Source organism: Rutidosis leptorrhynchoides, chromosome 4 (assembly GCF_046630445.1).
Source record: "Rutidosis leptorrhynchoides isolate AG116_Rl617_1_P2 chromosome 4, CSIRO_AGI_Rlap_v1, whole genome shotgun sequence".
NCBI classification, from domain to species: Eukaryota; Viridiplantae; Streptophyta; class Magnoliopsida; order Asterales; family Asteraceae; genus Rutidosis; species Rutidosis leptorrhynchoides.
In genome coordinates this window covers 251,207,523-251,220,236 of record NC_092336.1, presented here as the reverse complement: position 1 = coordinate 251,220,236, position 12,714 = coordinate 251,207,523, and positions in this window count along the sequence as shown.

Here is a 12,714-nt window from a genome sequence, read left to right as displayed (position 1 = left end):
GGATAGTCATGTTAGCGCTCTAACTCGGAGAGGTTTAGCCTTCTCTTTCCTACTCAAGGCATCTGCAACAACATTAGCCTTGCCCGGATGATAGCGAATCTCGCAGTCGTAGTCATTCAATAGCTCTACTCAACGTCTCTGCCTCATATTGAGCTGTTTCTGGTCGAAGATATGTTGCAAGCTCTTGTGATCGGTGAACATAGTAAACTTAGTACCATACAAGTAGTGTCTCCACATCTTCAGTGCAAAGACCACAGCGCCAAGTTCCAAATCATGTGTCATGTAATTCTGCTCATGTACCTTCAGTTGTCGTGATCCATAGGCGATCACTTTCTTCCGTTGTATCAACACGCAACCAAAACCCTGTCGTGAAACATAACAGTAAATCACGAAGTCCTCATTTCCTTCGGGTAAAGACAAAATCAGAGCAATAGTCAATTTCTGTTTTAACAACTGAAATGCAGACTCATGTTGCTCAGTCCACTCACACTTCTTACCCTTGTGAGTCAACGCTGTTAACGGTCGGGCAATAGTAGAAAATCCCTCTATGAATCTTTTATAATAACCTGCAAGACCTAAGAATTTCCGAATATGCGTTGGCGACTTAGGCGTCTCCCATATCTTGACCGTTTCTATCTTCGCAAGATTAACTTGAATACCATTGACACCTACGATATGACCAAAAAATTGAACTTCTTGAAGCCAGAAGTCACACTTCGAAAATTTTGCGTACAACTGCTCTTTCCTGAGCATCTCAAGTAGCAAACGGATGTTCATGTTCTTTCTCGTTCTTAGAATATACCAGAATATCATCAATAAACACAATAACAAACTTGTCCAGATATGGCTTACACACAAGGTTCATGAGATCCATGAACATAGCCGGTACGTTCGTCAATCCAAACGGCATTACTGTGAATTCATGATGTCCATAGCGTGTTCTAAACGTTGTCTTCGGTATATCTGTCTCTTTTATCCTCATCTGATGGTAACCTGACCTCAGATCAATCTCAGAGTAGCATCTTGATCCTTGTAACTGATCAAACAAATCCTCAATTCTCGGTAACGGGTATCTATTCTTGATAGTCAGTTTATTCAATTCCCTGTAATCAATACAAAGTCTTATAGATTCATCCTTCTTCTTTACAAAAAGAACAGGAGCTCCCCATGGTGAAGAACTCGGTCGAATGAATCCTTGTCTAAAAGCTCTTGTAACTGACTAGACAGCTCTTGCAATTCTGAAGGTGTAAGTCTATATGGTGCACGTGCTACAGGTGCCTCTCTAGCCATTAAATCAATTTGAAATTCTACATCTCTAAGCGGTGGCAATTTGGGTAGCTCATCCGGAAAAAACATCGAGAAATTCTCCAATAATCGGCACATCTTCGAGTTTCTTGCCTTCAGATACAGTTTTGCTCACGTGAACTAGCATAGCAAGACAACCCTTTCTTATGTGTTTCTACACCTTCAAACAATTAATGAAGTGTAACGGTGTATTGCTTCGCTCTCCATACACCATCAAAGGTTCGTCTTCAGTAACAGGTATGCGAATCGCTTTCTAGTGATAAACGATGTCAGCTCTATTCTCAGCTAACCAGTTCATTCCAACCGCAAGGTCAAAACTTCCAAGCTTAATCGGTATCACATCTATTCTAAAAGATGTTCCAACCAAAATCAATGTACAATCACGATAGACCTTATCAGCTCTCATTATATTACCATTCCCTAGTTCTATAGATTACAAGTATTCTGATGACGATACAGGATTCTTAAGATTATGGCAAAAATCTCTAGACACGAAGCTCCTATCAGCTCCAGAATCAAAAAGTACATAAGCATGTTGATTATTGAAATGACCCGTCCATATTACTATAAACGCAGTACGTTATTCATTGGTCCCATAGCGAGGTATTTGACCTCTATATGATACATTTTCGAAAATATTGCATTCGTTTCATAAAAAGCACACCATTATTATACATAATGCATGTTTTAAACAAGTAGGCGATTATTTAAGAAATAATCCCCATAATACATCAGTTTCCAAATACTACACACGTGACATAACAGTCGAATATAATACATGACAAAGGTTTTATTGAATGCAACACTTCATTTAAAAAAACTTGAGACTCCATGCACAGCTTGCTCAGATAATGCAACAGCGGAAGACTTTCTTAAAGACCTAAGAATAAACATGCTTAAACAGTCAACACAAAGGTTGGTGAGATATATAGGTTTAAAGTTATCATCGATAAAAATATAGACCACAAGATTTCATAGTTATAAATATTTCAATAAATATATTCAATAAGTTGTTAAGCGCTTCGGTAACCATACTTAACCATTAATGTGACATATTCCCTTTATTATGAAATCTCCCTACACTGTACCAAGTGTAGTAAAAATGAAGTACTATGCAACCGTTTACGATACTAGAGCGACTAGCCCGGTTGGGGTTGTCAAACCCAATAGATCTATCAATAGGATTCACGCTTACATGTTCTTACAACATGTAAATATTAGTTACCAAGCTATTAGGGAAGATATGCAAGGTGGTATAACTCAACGTAGAATATATTTTAAGTACTTGTGTCCATGGCGTAAAACATAAAATGCATGTATTCTCATCCCAAAATATTTTTAGAGTTTAAGAATGGGACTATATACTCACGGTAGTAAAAGTATATTAATAATAAGTTTTCAACTTATTAAAATTATGGCCGTCATCCTTGGATTCACGAATCTGTAACAAATATATATGTATATCAAAATGTAATACAACTATTATTCATATCATATTTTCAATCACATGTGATTGTTTAAGTTCATATTTTCAATCACGTCTGATTGTTTAAGTTTATATTTTCAATCACGTGTGATTGTTTAAGTTGTCAAGTTAGCAGTCCAACGTTAGTAGTCCACAATTAGTAGTCCACAGTTAGTAGTCCACAATTAGTAGTACACAGTATACACGTGTTGTATAAGACTCAATCATGACCCACAATACCGCTATTGTAGTTACACGTATTGTGTATGTGGTGTCTTTTGATTTATCCGACGTATTGTGTAACCATGACATGTTAGAATACATGTATAATACAAGAAAAGTTAGCTAGGATATGGTTAGTATAGATTCTAATGAATTAATCCCGTAATCAAATTATCCATTGCTAACCAATATTGTTTTGCCCATAATTTCTTCGTTATAAATCCGTTTTGAGTGAATCAAATTGCTATGGTTTCATAACGAACTGTACTTTGTGAAACTAAACTGAAAAAGTGGTGGTTTATAGTCAGAGTTACTAGTTATAATCCGTATTTGAAATAGGTAGTCATTTTCGTCGAAAGAATGACATCTTGATGACCATTTTGAAAAACATACTTTCACTTTGAGTTTAACCATGATTTTTGGATATAGTTTCATGTTCATAAGAAATATCATTTTTCTAGAAGAACAACTTTTAAATCAAAGTTTATCATAGTTTTTAATTATCTAACCCAAAACAGCTCCCGGTTTTACTACGACTGTGTATGTCCGGTTTTACGGTGTTCTTTGTGTTTACATGTTTTAACTCATTAAGTTAGTATATCATATAGATATAAAACATGTGTTAATTTATTTTTAAATTTCAAGTTAGAAGAATTAACTTTGTTTGCGAACAAGTTTAGAATTAACTAAACTATGTTCTATTTTATAAACTCTTATATAGATAGCTATAGACATATGAATTGAACAAGAGTTGAAGTCGAGTTTTTACCTCAAGTTTAGAATGTAAAGTTGCTGGAAAGAAGTAGTAGAAAAAAACTTGAGAGAGTTCTTGCAAGTGTGTGTGAAAATTGGAAGTAAAATTTGGAAAATAAATGTGTAAAAATGAGTTAGAAATGGTGCTTATTTAAAGGGTTGAAAATTTGGTTTTTAGTAAAAATATCTAAGATAAGCTAAAATGTATTAAGTCATAGATGACATATTAAATTGATTAGGTCATGGATGACATATTACACAAATAATTGCATATCTCTATTGGTATATACCAATAGTAAATACTTCTAGAAACTGTGTATAATACGGCTAAAAATACCATATGAATGTAAGTAGAATTCTTGAGGAAATTGAACGAAAATACTAGTATAGCTATCCTTTATATGTATTGGTATATTGTAACAACCCAAACCAACCCGCGAACAAACCACGTGAAAATACAAAATAAAAAAAAAATTTGCTGCACAGTGAACTGGCGCGGCGCGCCATTCGGGTCTGTCCGGAAAGTCTCAAAATGCGAAAAAGATTGACTAGTTCCCGACACTTTTAGACGAAACGCTTTTTACCATATGTGACGCCCCGTACAAAACCACCGTGTATGATTCGTCAACAACAGGATCTTTACATGGTCAAACACTATATGCTGTTTGAAAACCGATTTGTATTCATGAAAAGAAAGCGTTTTACAATAGATAAATAGGAAATATTAACATGAGTACATGATACTAAGATCATTACAAGCTATTGTTTTGAAAATAACATAAGTTGCTAATGCAGAGTAAAAGTTCCATGCTTGAGACATCTCTAAGTAATGCAGCGGAAGTCTAACACAGCAAGCCTGTAACAGCAAGTCTATAACAGCCAGTCTAATACCAAGACATCAAGTTTAACAGCGGAAGCAACATCGTCTAAGCACCTGAGAAATACATGCTTAAAAAGGTCAACACGAATGTTGGTGAGCTATAGTTTAAGTTATAACAGTAATGTAAGATAGGCCACGAGATTTCAGTGCTACAAAGAGCGTTTCAAAACAATAATCCAAATCCGTATGTTTAAGTATATGCTTAACCGTGGGCACTCGGTAACTAACTTAACGTTTAAATAATATACCCCCTGAAAGTACACTTGGCAAGTGCGTATGTCCTCGAAGTATTAAACACTCGTTAAATGCTAGCGCGACTAGCCCGAGTGGGGATGTCAAACCCTATGGATCCATATCTAAGATTCGCGTTCACGGTTCAAAAACCAATGATTAAACGTTACCGAGCTAAAGGGAATGTTTCTGCCGTTATATAACCCACACATATATAAAGTTTAAGTACTCGTGCCTAACATGTAAAACGTATGAAAAGCGCATGTATTCTCAGTCCCAAAAATAGTAAAAGTAGTAAAAAGGGATTCTATAACTCACAGTGAATAAGCAAGACAAGTTGTAACGAAAGTAAACAAGTAGCAAGTCGGTCCGAATGGTCGTCAACCTAAGTAAAAGGTCACTAAGTCAGTAGGTTGTCTCTACAAGTTCAAATAGTTCATAATTAAGTCTAAGTGTCATCATCATCATCAATCATCATCTCATAATCTAAGTAAACTAGTTAAATGTAGAGGTCAAAACAATAGGCTGAAATGGATCAGCTGCTACGGCCTCTACGTAAATCGAAAACACGCAAAATCAGTGGCCATAGCTCCGTATGGGAGTCCTATAGTTTCTGACCAATTCCTAGACTCAAACTCGACTTAGTTTGACCGTGGTGATAGTCGGAGTGCGAGTAGGTCCGAATTTTCAGCACGACGTTACAAAGGTGTTACGATAAAGAAAAGGTCATAACTCACAAACCGTAACTCGGTTTGAGACGAGTCTTAAATGAAAATTCATTTAATCGAACCAGGCTATCTGAAAATCAAGTTTTCCAGTAGCCCAGGAGTCTGATCAGACACGAAAATCAGTAGCTAATGTGCTCCGGTGGGATTCTTAGTGCTTGATGCTCATCACGGTTCTCATCCTTGATGCTTGTAGCTTCAAGTGTACAACTCGTTGATGACTTAGCACCACTTTGACTAAGAATTCACCATCAATACACAATATGTTAAGACCAAGTAATAATACAACTCATTTATGAGTCTTAGATGAATGATGAACCAAGGTTACATCATATCCTTAGTCTTAACATCAAAACAAATCACAAAACAACAACTAAAGCTACAAACTTTACAACAAATAAGCAAGCATAAACATTTTCTAAATCAAATGGGGTGATAGAACCCTAAGCTAGAGAGCTTGGATCCATTTCACACAAGTAACAAGGTCACGAAGCTAGAAAGCTTGAACCTTTAAGTGTTCTTGAAGATCTTGAAGCATAAAGCTTGGATCTTGAAGATACATGAAGATTACAAACACAAGTTTGAATCTTTTCAACAAAACAACATGATCAAAGTAAAAAGAACTTAAATACAACAAAAGATATGAAGATTCAAGCTAGAAAGCTTGCATCTTAAGTGTTCTTGAAGATCTTGAAGCATAAAGCTTAGATCTTGAAGATACATGAAGATTACAAACATAAGTTTGAATCTTTTTAACAAAATAACAAGATTTAAGTAAAAGAAAGAAAGATCTAACATGTTGGTGAAGATTCAAAGCTAGAAAGCTTGAATCTTCATTGTTCTTGAAGGATTCATGTTTGAACCAACAAGATATAAGCAAGATCAAAGCTATAAGGAAACTTGATCTCATTAGAATGATGATGATGATGATACACGATTTTGAAAGAAAGAAGAGGAAGAAAAGAAACTTACAAGTATGGAAAAGAAAGAAAGAAAGTGTGTGTGAAAAACCAAAATGATCAAGTGTTGAAATGAAGGAAAGTGGCTAGTATTTATAGACATTTAAGGATCACATGGATTGATGACATGGAGGGATCAATGGTGGAGATGGTGGATGGTTTTAGTGGGGGGGAGGAAGGACAACCTTTTTACTTTTTGGCTAATGGTGTCTAAAGTGTGTCCTTATGCTAGAATCTAATGGGACATGTGGATAAACCTTATCCATAATGCTTCATGACTCACTAATTAATTTATTATTGATTTATTTAATTATTATGGGCCACTAGTAATTATAGTTGGGCTAGTTAATTGGGTCACTAGCTAGAGTAGGGTGGGCTTGAGCCCAACAAGGTGAAAAGTCCAAAAAGGCTAACTATTGGGCTTTAACAATTAAATAATTAAAATTAAGCATCCAAAGTCCCAAGTAATTATTATTATAAAATAATAATTATTATTTCGCTGCCCAAAAGTTCCGGTTCCGACAAAAGTCAAACGTGCGCGCAGTCCGCGGTTTAATCGTAACGGCAAGTAACGCTAACGGTTATAAAGCATCCAATGGACAAGTTAAGCATTCTAAGCACACCAAGGCACGTTTTTAAGTATATATGAATATAAAACACGTGTGCCAAGGTTTCGGAATAATAAAGTAACGCAGTACGCACAAAAACGCAGTTTCGCAAAAATACAAGGCATAAAAGCAAGTCGAAAAAGCCGGGTCGTTACATTACCCACCTGTTAATGGAAATTTCGTCCCGAAATTTGAGGTGTGACTAAAAATGGTACTGTATTTTGATAAGAAGGAGTGTATCAAAGTTTTGAGAGGCTCGCGGTCTCAGAAGTGAGCTATTTACCTTGAAAGGTACTAGGGCGTATAAAAGTAAGAATAGGTATATGCCATTAATTAGGTCTCTTGTCCTAAGAGATCAACAAATTGATTTCGTCTCCGGTTAACATGAGTATGTCATCCGAATATATACCCACAAAAGGAAAGATGATGTTTTTAGCCCTACGGGCATCTTCAGTAAGCTGGATGCAGGAAATACATCATGAATGTTACTAAAATACTCCTAACATTGAGTGCTTATGTTGTAATACAAAACTGACAGGTAGAATGGAAAACATGGTGTGTCTGGATAGCGTTAGCCATGGATTTCACTAATCCCTTAATTTCGGAAGGAGACCATAGGCATAAAGAACCCGATATTTAAGAACATTTCATTTGACTAAATGAATTGAAATTTTAGCTGAAAGTGAATGATCGGACTTATTTGCAATGGAAACCATACTTATCCATAGTGTTTTCAAGGCGGTCTGAACGAACAATGAAAGATATCACCCAGTTTACTGTACTGCAAGTGAACTTATCCTTAGATGAAATGAAAGCACAATTCCATAATGTAACTTTATCCTTTCAGTTACATGTTAAAGTTAGGGTTAACGTTAATCTAGAACAACATATAGTTGTAACCAATGAAGGAAGGAATATGTAGAGTAACCACATCAGTGTCGTAGAGATTTAAGTAGTCCCCCTTCCAAGAGGATAACAGGATTCATAGATTCTTAAAGTATTTTATACTACATTCCCAAAAGAAAATCGCACGAAAGGTGTAATCTTTGAACGAGAGTGAACTCTTTGAGCGGATTGATCTGAATTTATCCTTATACTTATGGGGTTGTGCGAATGAGAAGATATGTGAACCCTTGGTCATAAAGAACGGTTTACTCTGAATGAAAAGAATCTCAAAAATGATTCCGTGTACCTCAACCTACCGATTCATAGAGATGATGTTTACGAAGGTGTTGCGATTAGCCGTGAAACATTGAGAGTAGAAACCCGTTAAATGTTCTTCCTATGATAGGGTGATCACTAAGTGTACCTCAGAAGATGGATTTATTTGCCCGTGTTTTTGCCATGTTTAACCTTAAAAGGAACATTTCATGAGCGCAAAGACTTCCTAACAAAATTTTATAAAACTGCCATACAAAGTGGCTCGAGAGTTTTTAACAAAAATCTTAATCCTAAGCTTCATCCCTAAACGGAGGTCGAGAAGAAGTGTGATCCATACATGGTGTAAACTAATACGAAAACCTTTAATATAATCAACCGAGGAAGTTTTGAAAAAAACATTTAAACGTTTGATGTGACAACATAAACGGAACGAAGTTCTTAGTAAATTTAGAAATATGTACAACGTGTACCATTTTGCAAAAAAACTATTTGACTTAAGTTAAACAACTCGATAAAGGAGTGATTTTTAAATAATTTGAAGGTATAACTTGGTATGTACTAACCAAAATAAGTAAGGGTGAATTTATACATGTATGATTTTATAAATCGCATTGGTGACAGAAAAATTTTATGACTTTCATTTGTCCATAAATCTCGTGAGGACCCCACAGATAAACAACGTGTAAACATTTTGTTAAACCTAGTTTTTCGTATTTCAGAGGTTACGAGTTGAAAAAGATTGAGTGAAAAATCTTTGAATCATCGGTTGACATATTATTAAGTAATGAAAACTAATGAATTAAATGTAGTTTTGATGATTATCAGGGACTTAAGTCTTTGGCCCAAAAATTTTCACGTGCGAAGCCATTGCTAAAAAGTGAGTTATGAAGGATAGAGCATGAGGATGAGAAGTTAATCGCTTCTTGACCTTGCAAAATGCCAAACAGGTTATGGCCAATATTAAAGTCGGAATACTGAAGGTGTTAATATCGCTAGATGAGAATCCCTTGGAATGAGTCAGGACTTAGAATTATGTAAGAAAGATCATCGCTCTGACAGATGTGGCAAATAAGATCACTGGGGTAACGCAAAAATTCTGAATGGTTTAAGTGCTAGAGGATGCCCGAAGGCTCTGCATGACGTGGTAGTAAGTGCCTTCATCACATACATACACACATAAATCTCTCAGTTTTGACGGTTGTAAAGTCTTCAGGGTGACTTGGTTACGAATAAGCAACGAAAAACTTTATATAATGAGCAACGAAAATTTTATAGAAATTGTTTAAGGAGACAATGTAAGAAAAGAAACGAAGTTCTTAGTAAACTATGGTTATGTACAACATGTACCATTCAAAGTAAAATATGTTTTGAATAAAAGATTTGATTGAAAGTAAAATTTTCTTATGTATTTGTCAAAAATAAGTAATTATGTACTTTATGTTATATACGATTTCAAAAATTTGCACGAATGGCAAATAAAATAAATATACTTTTATAAAACTTTGAGAGGATCGTACCGTAAAATAGTGTGTGAAAAATTTTTGGCAAACAAAATTTTCATATTTCGGAGATTACAAGTTGGAAAAGGATTGAGGAGGATTGAGTAAAAGATTTTGAAAATTTTGGGTGATCTTTGAGGTAATAAAAACCATTGAGTTTAAAAGTGATTAGTGACTATTGGTAGGGCATAAGTCTTTCGACCAAAAATATTTAAGTGTAAAGTTGTTGCTTATACGTGAGATACGAAAGGGAGAGTATGAGGATGGGAATTAACTACCCATTGATTTTGGAAATCTCGAACTGGTATGATTAATATCGAAGTAGGAAGGATGATGGTGTGATTTCCATCGAATAAGAAATCTCTCGGAATAAGTTAAGATTCAGAATCGCGTAAGAATGAGTATCAAGTAAGATTTGGGTAGTCCTTAATATAGAATTTAAATCGCTGAAGTGACGGGATACAATTTCCTTTATGTATCGTTGTGCAGGTTTATCCATTGTATTGGTTTCTTTCAGAGTTAGAAAGTGAGCAGATTTGGTGAGACGATCACCAATAACCCAGGTAGTGTCATAACTGCCTATTGTTTTCGGTAGCTTCGGGATGAAATCCATTGTAATCCCTTCCCATTTCCATTGTGGGATCTCGGGTTGTTGAAGTAACCCGGATGGCTTTTGGCCCACTATCCTCTCGAGGTACACGAATAATCTTGTCACTATAAATAACTTACGCTTTCATCCTTGAAAGCCAGTCTGTTCCAACTATTTCATCAAAGCTTCCTAACTTGATGAGTATTAGGTTAATCCTAAAGTTCATTCCAATCTTTACATCAAGCTTCCTAACTTGATGGGTATTAGGTTAATTTTAAGGTTCATTCCAACCAAATCTTACTATACTGTTGCGAAAAATTCTATTAACCTTCTCAAATAACATCGGCTTGTGCGTAGGTAACTAATCCTTTCCAACTACTACTTTAAAACTTCCAAGTTTAGTTGACGTGAGGTCATTTCTAATGACCCACCTGTAAATTTTAAGGTACTACCTTAAATTATCCCTCTATCTCTGTCAGATTACCATTAGCTTGTCCTAGAGAATACTTAACCCTCATGGTTGTTAACGGCTTATTAGTCATAACACTAAGGTTCTTAAGGTTTCTATCGCTCTACAACTTCAAGACAATAAATCGTACCCTAACTAAAAATCAGAATCCATGCGAGTTTCCATAACTGAGATAACGACTGCTCTACCGCAAGTGAGCCCAAGGTTTCCCCTATTTGAGAACTTTTTCCTTAAGTATCCTGGGTGTCTATATCCATAACAAATTTTCGGGTTATCAATTCCGCAATCTAGGCCCTTCTCTTACAGTATCTAGGCTAAGTGGTTATCCTTTCCCTACCTCTAACAGACCATAATGCGTATACTCAAGTGGTTCCTACCAAAAGTTCCCTTTGAATCGCTTCATATTCCTTATATAGTAACATTGGAACTTCTGCATGATTTACTTCAATATAACCACGCTGGCCTGGCGTCATTATATTGTACTAAATCGTACATTCATTCCAATATCACTCCATATGGTCAATGTAACGTGTTCACTTCATGTTCTAATCAATTTCATCTAATGGTGCTTTGTCTATGCTATCTCAAAACAGATTCTACATAATTAATCACACGGTTTCTTGATGAGGGTGCGTAGGTTCCGTAGGTCATGCGTCAATGCCCAAAGGTCCTGAAATTTCTTCAAAATGTTCGGGTTCAGGTAATGCCGTTAGGTTCCTTTCTAGAAGTTTAATCTGGGTTTCGTGTCGAGTTGTACGCGTGGCAAGTAGTAATGCGATATGTTTTGAGGCGACTCCCAAGTCTTTGGGTATGATTGAGCATTAGTGAAAGATACTATGACCTTGTGAAAGGAGATGTCCTTCCTAACTTCTCCAATTCCTGAGAGTGTTAGGGACCTAAGTCCAGAAGTGTCGTTAGATCGTCGAGTAGTGGTGAAGAATGGAAGAGATAAGTGACGGTCATGAAAGCGTACGGGGTACGGGTCACTCGCGGGAACTGAACAACCTTCTGATGTTCATACGTTGTACGTGGCTAATTAGAGTGAGCTTGGGGTGCGGTTACTCCGATAAGTCCTCACATGTCTCCTCCTGAGGATCAACTTTAGTGAGCGTGTAATCCGAGGGGTACTCCTTCTAGATTGCGTGAAGTAATGTTTCGATCTCCGGAACGGTGGAACGGTAGTAACAGGTGGATGGCAACACAAATCCTTAGGGTTAGACGAGTGGGAAAGGGTTCAGAAAAACATCTGAACTAGGAAAGATAAGTTCTCCAAGTCGGTACAGCGAAAAGCAAACGGGTAGCAATCACGTAATCAGACACTACAGCAACCTAGATCGTCTACAGCAGTATAGCATGGCAATGGAAACAGTTCTAAACATAAGTAACATGCAAAAGTAGGTAGTAGCATGCAGTGCAGTAAGTTTATATAGCAGTAAAAGGAAACGGTAGCATGCAGCAAGTTCATACAGCAATAAAAGTAAGCAGTGGCATGCAGTAGAAGTAAGTAGTAACAGGCAGTGATATAACACAGTAGCATGCAGCAGATTCCGCAGAAACAAGTAAACGAGCAAGTTGTAGATTAGTCCTATTAGTGAATCCTACTCGGTCTAGTCTAGACTCACTAATGCAACCTAATTCCCTACAACCAATGCTCTGATACCAAATGTGACGCCCCGTACAAAACCACCGTGTACGATTCGTCAACAACAGGATCTTTACATGGTCAAACACTATATGCTGTTTGAAAACCGATTTGTATTCATGAAACGAAAGCGTTTTACAATAGATAAATAGGAAATATTAACATGAGTACATGATACTAAGATCATTACAAACTATTGTTTTGAA